General features: G+C 35.4%; 1 non-coding gene and 3 pseudogenes across 1 annotated transcript; 2 read left to right on the forward strand and 2 right to left on the reverse strand.

The window, feature by feature from the left end:
* Window positions 1-470: 470 nt before the first annotated feature.
* LOC124896554 lies at window positions 471-3,116 on the reverse strand (annotated as a pseudogene).
* Window positions 3,117-3,250: 134 nt separating this feature from the next.
* LOC124896556 overlaps window positions 3,251-8,057 on the forward strand; it is a 13,945-nt pseudogene continuing 9,138 nt past the window's right edge.
* Window positions 5,729-5,800, reverse strand: TRNAN-GUU. Its single transcript has one exon. It is a non-coding gene; the product is annotated as a tRNA-Asn (tRNA).
* The window catches only part of LOC124896683, a 7,761-nt pseudogene continuing 5,855 nt past the window's right edge, over window positions 6,152-8,057 (forward strand).

Here is an 8,057-nt window from a genome sequence, read left to right on the forward strand (position 1 = left end):
TCTTTCTTTTTCCCTTATTTTCTTTCTTTTACTTTTATTGACATAGGATACCAGTGAAATCTTTATTTGAATCAACTTCATTTTTACTCTTGTTCGTTCTTTATCTGGAAGATGATAAAAAAGAAAATAAAAAGAAACAAACAGGTATGAAAGCTATAATTGTAAACCACGATCGAATCTATGGAAGCATTGGTTTATACATTCCTCTTAGTATCGACTTTAGGGAAAAAAATTTTTGCTATCTTTTTTCGAGAACCGCCTAAAGTTCCAACTAAAAAGAACTAAAAAGGTGAAATAATTTTTCATTATCTCAGTTGAAGTACTGAGAAGAAGTAACTTACTTTGGAAATGGCTCCACATGCTCTGATTCATTATTTGGGAGCATTACTAAAGTGTTTCAAAGGTGGGATTATCTTGACGTAGGTCTATCTCTGGCGTAAATAAACCTAAGTTAAATGAAGTCTCTATCGTTTCTGCTTAAAAAATCAAATATGAAACTTCATACACCTTAAAGTTCATATGACGAAAAGAGATTTTTTTGAGGTCCTTATACTCTCATTATGCCTAGTATTGAATAGACTGGGTATTCACCTTATCAAGATCTCAAATCAATGATGGGGTCTGTTTGGCACCTCCTAAATGGACGTCCAAATTGGACCAAACCCTTTTTCAGGCTATGGTTCCCTCAAAGTTATGGAGTAAGACATCGATTTCTCAATAAGATCGACTTTTCTGATTGTATGATGAACTCCCTTGAAAAACATTGGCCCGCGTGTAAACGAGTTGCTCTACCAACTGAGCTATAGCCCTTAGTGCTTGTGATACATATTTTATGATGTAGATAAATTCTTGTCAAGATAAATATTCCATGATCCAACATCAACAATCTTTGATCTCTTTGAGTGGTATTCCTTATATTAGAATTGCTTATTAGATTAGTATTGCTTATAAGTAATATGATATTTATAATCCATCGACAGGATGGATTTCGTTTGGTTCTCTTTGGAATGATAAATGACCTACTTAACTCAGTGGTTAGAGTACTGCTTTCATACGGAGGGAGTCATTGGTTCAAATCTAATAGTAGGTAAAACTTATTAGATACCAGAGTCAATGGTATCTAATATGGTTTACAACCCACCTTTAGTGATATTTATTTTTTGATTTTGTATCTTTTCTATTTCATTTTTAAATTTGAATTTTTGCATCAGAATTGGCTTCTGTTTGATTGTATTTGATTGTATTCACCCGACAGAATCTAAATAGGATTAGAAAAAGAACTTCTTTTTATTATTCGAATGTACTAACTAGTCGTACTAACTTGTTATGAAATCAGATTGATAGCCTCCACCCGTGTTCTAGCTCTTCGGAGAGCTAGATTTGCCTTAATTTATTGTCTCCTTCCTTCAGCCTTTTTCACATTAGCCTCCGCTATTTCAAGAGTTTGCTGAGCTTCTTGTGGATCAATGTCACTACCCTTATCTGCATCATTTACTAAAACAGTGATCTCATTATTGCCTAGTCTAGTAAAAGCACCCATCAGAGCCATCGTTAACCATTGGTTGTTAAGGCGTATTCGCAAAATCCCTATATCTACAACTGTGGCAATAGGGGCGTGATTTGGTAATATGCTAATTTTACCACTATTAGTATATAGCACGATTTCTTCCACTTCTGAATCCCAAACAATTCGATTAGGAGTCAGTACACTAAGATTTAAGGTTATTTCTTCAAATTGCTCTCCATTTCTAAGTTCATAGCCTTCACGGTAGCTTCATCGATATTACCTACCAAATAAAAAGCCTGTTCAGGAAGACCATCTAATTCTTCGGAAAGGATCAATTGAAATCCTCAAATTGTTTTTGCTAGACCAACATATTTCCCTAGAGAACCAGTAAATACTTCTGCTATGAAAAAGGGTTGTGATAACAAACGCTCAATTTTTTATGCTCTTGCTACGAGTAAATGATCCTCTTCAGATAATTCATCCAATCCAAGGATAGCTATAATGTCCTGAATTTCTTTGTAACGTTGTAAAGTTTGCTTAACTCGTTGGGCGGTTTCGTAATGTTTCTCACCAATGATCTGAGGTTGAAGCATGGTTGATGTTGAATCTAAAGGATCTATTGCTGGATAAATACCTTTGGCAGCCAATCCTCTTGATAGTATGGTAGTAGAATCTAAATGTGCAAATGTCTTAGCAGGAGCAGGGTCGGTCAAATCGTCTGCGGGTGCATAAATTGCTTGAATAGAGGTTATGGACCCTTCTTTGGTAGAAGTAATTCTTTCTTGTAAAGAACCCATTTCAGTACTTAGGGTCGGTTGATAACCCACAGCGGAAGGCATTCTACCCAATAAGGCTGATACTTTGGATCCTGCTTGGACGAAACGGAAGATATTGTCAATAAATAGAAGTACATCTTGCTCATTAACATCTCAGAAATATTCCGCCATAGTTAGGCCAGTCAAACCAACTCTCATACGAGCTCCTGGTGGTTCATTCATCTGACTATAAACTACGGCCACTTTTGATTCCGCAATATTTTTTTCTTTAATCACTCCAGATTCTTTCATTTTCGTGTAAAGATCATTTCCTTCCTGAGTACGTTCACCCACTCCGCCAAATACAGATACGCCCCCGTGAGATTTAGCAATATTGTTAATCAATTCCATAATGAGTACTGTTTTACCCACTCCATCTCCCCTGAATAGTTCAATTTTTCCTCCACGACGCTAAGGGCCTAAAAGATCTACTACTTTAATTCCTGTTTGAAAAATAGATAATTTTGTATCCAACTGTATAAAGGCGGGCGTAGATCTATGAATAGGAGATGTTGTACTGGTATCTACAGGCCTTAAATTAACAACATCTCTCCGAGCACGTTAAAAATTCATCCCAGAGTTGCCCCTCCGATCGGAACACTTATAGGAGCTTCTGTGTCAATCACTTCCATTTTTCTCATTAAACCGTCTGTAGCACTCATAGCTACAACTCTAACTTGATTATTTCCTAATGATTGTTGTACCTCACAAGCCATATTAATTGGTTTACCAATACTATCTCGCCCTTGAACTACGAGAGCGTTATAAATATTTGGCATCTTGCCCGGAGGAAAGGCTACATCTAGTACCAGACCGATGATTTGGACGACACACCCCAGTTTTTTTTTTCAAGTGTGGAAACCCCAGAACCATAATTAGTAGGATTGATTCTTATAATAATAAAATAAATAAATATGTCAAAATGTTTTTTCAAAAATTATCGAATTCAAAGTAAATGTCCGCTAGTACGTCGATCGGTTAATTCAATAAAATGGGAATTAGCACTCAATTTCGTTGGCACCATGCAATTGAACCAATTCAATTGTTTACTTATTCAATGAGATTGAGTTAATTTGCAAGCTCACCCAACCTATTTTAATTTAAAAATCTCAAGTGGATGAATCAGAATCTTGAGAAAGTCTTTCATTTGTCTATCATTATAGACAATCCCATCCATATTATCTATTCTATGGAATTCGAACCTGAACTTTCTTTTATATTTCTATTATGATTCACTATTTGGATCTAATGGGCTCCTCTTTTTATTTTTCTTATTTATTTTTTAGTTAAATTTCAGCATATTGATTTATGCCTAGCCTATTCTTTTCTTTGCGTTTTTCTTTCTTTTTTATACCTTTCATAGCAGAATTCCATATATTTTCACATTTAGGATTTACATATACAACATATACCACTGTCAAGGGGGAAGTTCTTATTATTTAGGTTAGTTAGGTATTTCCATTTCAAAAAGAAGGTAAAAAATAAAAATTGGGTTGCGCTATATATATGAAAGAGTATACAATAATGATGTATTTGGAAAATCAAATACCATGGTCTAATAATCAACCATTCTGATTAATTGATAATATTAGTATTAGTTGGAAATTTTCAGAAAGATTCCTGTGAAAAGTTTCATTAACGCGTAATTCGTGTCGAGCAGACCTTGTTGTTGTGAGAATTCTTAATTCATGAGTTGTAGGGAGGGATTTATGTCACCACAAATAGAGACTAAAGCAAGTGTTGGATTCACAGCTGGTGTTAAAGAGTACAAATTAACTTATTAGACTCCTGAGTACCAAACCAAGGATACTGATATATTGACAGCATTCCGAGTAATTCCTCAACCTGGAGTTCCACCTAAAGAAGCAGGGGCCGCGGTAGCTGCCAAATCATCTACTGGTACATGGACAACTGTATGGACCGATGGACTTACTAGTCTTGATCGTTACAAAGGGTGATGCTACCGCATCGAGCGTGTTATTGGAGTAAAACATCAATATATTGCTTATGTAGCTTACCCTTTAGACCTTTTTGAAGAAGGTTCCGTTACCAACATGTTTACTTCCATTGTAGGTAATGTATTTAGGTTCAAAGCCCTGTGTGCTCTACGTCTAGAAGATCTGCGAGTCCCTACTACTTATATTAAAGCTTTCCAAGGTCCGCCTCATAGGATCCAAGTTGAAACAGATAAATTGAACAAGTACGGTCGTCCCCTGTTGGGATGTACTATTAAACCTAAATTGGGGTTATCTGCTAAAAACTACGGTAGAGCTGTTTATGAATGTCTTTACGGTGGACTTGATTTTACCAAAGATGATGAGAACGTGAACTCACAACCATATATGCATTGGAGAGATAGTTTCTTATTTTGTGCCGAAGCACTTTTTAAAGCACAGACTGAAACAGGTGAAATCAAAGGGCATTACTTGAATGCTACAGTAGGTACATGTGAAGAAATGATGAAAAGAGCTATATTTGCTAGAGAATTGGGTGTTCCAATCGTAATGCATAACTACTTAATGAGGGGATTCACCGTAAATACTAGCTTGGCTCATTATTGCTGAGATAATGGTCTACTTCTTCACATCCACCGTGCAATGCATGCGGTTATTGATAGAAAGAAGAATCATGGTATCCACTTCTGGGAATTAGCAAAAGCATTACGTATGTCTGGTGGAGATCATATTCATGCTGGTACCGTAGTAGGTAAACTTGAAGGTGAAAGAGACATAACTTTGGGCTTTGTTGATTTATTGCGTGATGATTTTGTTGAACAAGATCAAAGTCGCGGTATTTATTTCACTCAAGATTGGGTCTCTTTACCAGGTGTTCAACCTGTGGCTTCCGGAGGTATTCATATTTGGCATATGCCTGCTCTGACCGAGATCTTTGGGGATGATTCCGTACTACAGTTCAGTGGAGGAACTTTAGGACATCTTTGGGGTAATGCGCCAGGTGCCGTAGTAACCCATTACCTTCTGGATGGAATTGCCACAACATGGGCATTCTTCTTAGCAAGAATTATTGCAGTAGGATAATGGCTAGGAGGATTTGAAAAGCATTATGGTATTATGATTTCCATCTCAACTAGGCATGTATGTTTCTATAAGTTATATACTTCTAATGAATCACCATCAATACATGTAACACCAAAGATGCAGTGCTAGTGTACATCTGAGACTTCTTAATTGGCTAGTTGTAAATAGCCCCACCCCAGGGCTATGGAACAAAGGATTATATCGGACCTAGACCGAGGTATTGATGGTGATTCTCTAATCTCGTAGGACAGAATGTGATACGATGAGATAGAATGCAATAGAAACAAAGACAGGGAATGGGTTACCTATTGTTAACGGGCAAAGCAAGCCCCTTTATTCTGAATTCTTTAACTCAGAATCAATCAAATCTCCCTAAGTAGGATTCAAACCTATGACCAATCGATTAACAGTCGACCGCTCTACCACTGAGCTACTGAGGAACAACAGGAGATTCGATCTCATAGAGTTCAATTCTTGTTCCGAACCCATGACCAATATAAGCTTGAAGCTTCCTTCGTAACTCCCAAAACTTCTTCATAGTGGCTCCCTTACATGCCTCATTTCAGAGAGAACCTCAAAGTGGCTCTATTTCATTATATTCCATCCATATCCCAATTCCATTCATTTAATATCCCTTTGGACTTATTAACATAACAAATTTTGTTTCTAGTCTATCTCTTTCTATTTCTTTTCTATATATGGAAAGTCAAAAAATCATCATACAATAATCCAGAAATTGCAATAGAAAAAGAAATAAGAGAGGTTTGTGATGAGTTTTCAATATGTTCTACTAGGTAATCTAGTATCCTTATGCATGAAGATAATCAATTCGGTCGTTGTAGTCGGACTCTATTATGGATTTCTGACCACATTCTCCATAGGGCCCTCTTATCTCTTCCTTCTCCGAGTTTTGGTTATGGAAGAAGGAACCGAGAAGAAGGTATCAGCAATAACTGGTTTTATTATGGGACAACTTATGATGTTCATATCGATCTATTATGTGCCTTTACATCTTGCATTGGGTAGACCTCATACAATAATTGTTCTAGCTCTACCATATCTTTTGTTTCATTTCTTCTGGAACAATCACAAACACTTTTTTGATTATGGATCTACTACCATAAATTAAATGCGTACTCTCAGCATTCAATGTGTATTCCTGAATAATCTCATTTTTCAATTATTCAACCATTTCATTTTACCAAGTTCAATGTTAGCCAAATTAGTCAACATTTATCTCTTTTGATGCAACAACAAGATCTTATTTGTAACAAGTGGTTTTGTTGGTTGGTTAATTGGTCACATTTTATTCATGAAATGGATTGGATTGGTATTATTCTGGATACGGCAAAATCATTCTATTAGATCAAATAAGTACATTCAATCTAATAAGTACATTCGATCTAATAAGTACCTTGTGTTAGAATTGAGAAATTCTATGGCTCGGATCTTTAGTATTCTCTTATTTATTACCTGTGTCTACTATTTAGGTAGAATACCCTCACCCATTCTTACTAACAAACTGAACGAAGCTAAGAAACTGAAAGAGGCCTCAAAACAGAAGAAAGGGAGGAAAATGAGAAAGAAAGAGATATAGAAACTGTTTCCGAAATGAAGGGGTCTAAACAAGAACAAGAGGGATCCACTGAAGAAGATCCTTATCCTTCTCCTTCCCTTTTTCAAGAGGGATCCACTAAAGAAGATCCTTATCCTTCTCCTTCCACTTTTTTTGAAGATGGGTCGGATCCAGACAAAATCGATGAAACGGAAGAAATTTGAGTGAATGGAAAGGACAAAATAAAGGATAAATTCCACTCTCACCTTACAGAGAGAGGCTATAAAAATATTAATACTAGTAATTGTGAAATTTATGATAAAAAAATTCTTATCTGAATTTGATTCAAAAATCAAAAAGTAGAAAAAAGTAAGTAATAAACTAATAAAAAGACAGAAAATAAGATAAATACAAGAAGAGATAAGAAGAGATGCGTCCGCCCCCTATATATTTGATACCTTTTCCTACAATGAAAATAATAACCCCAACCCCGTTATTCATCCCATAAATTACTCGTCGATCAAAAAAATGAGTAAATTCAGCTAAGCCTCTTATCCCACCAACTAAGAATCTTGTATAAAAAGCATCTATGTAAGCACGATTATATGACCAATCATATATGTCATTTATAATTTTGTCCCAAAAAATTCTCTTAGGACCCTTTTAACAAAACAATTAATTAACTCCAAATTTTTTAAAGAAGAATAAATGGGTTTATATAACAAGGATGCTATAAATATTCCGAAATAAGCTATACTGACTGAAAGAACCGCATCCTTTAAAAATTCATTCCAATCCATCGAATTATTCGACTTTTGATGCAAAAGATTTATAGATGGAGCTAACCATTTCAATAATATATCCAAATTAACTCCATCTTGGTTGAAAGGAATTCCTATCGATCCAACAAACAAAGTAAAGAGTCCTAATACAAATATTGGGAATAGCATAGTATTGTCCGATTCATAAGGATAGGAATAAACCGCTTTATGCTCAAAAGGAGCAATAGTCATAAAAGGTCGTGTCATCTTTCTTTCATTTTTATCAATTGGATATTTAGTCTTTGAAAAAAAATAAGTACTTTCATTATTATTAATTGTTAATAAACAAGAGTTTTTCTTAATTCCGTTTTTACCCCATAG

Source organism: Capsicum annuum, chromosome 3 (genome assembly GCF_002878395.1).
Source record: "Capsicum annuum cultivar UCD-10X-F1 chromosome 3, UCD10Xv1.1, whole genome shotgun sequence".
Classification (NCBI taxonomy): Eukaryota; Viridiplantae; Streptophyta; class Magnoliopsida; order Solanales; family Solanaceae; genus Capsicum; species Capsicum annuum.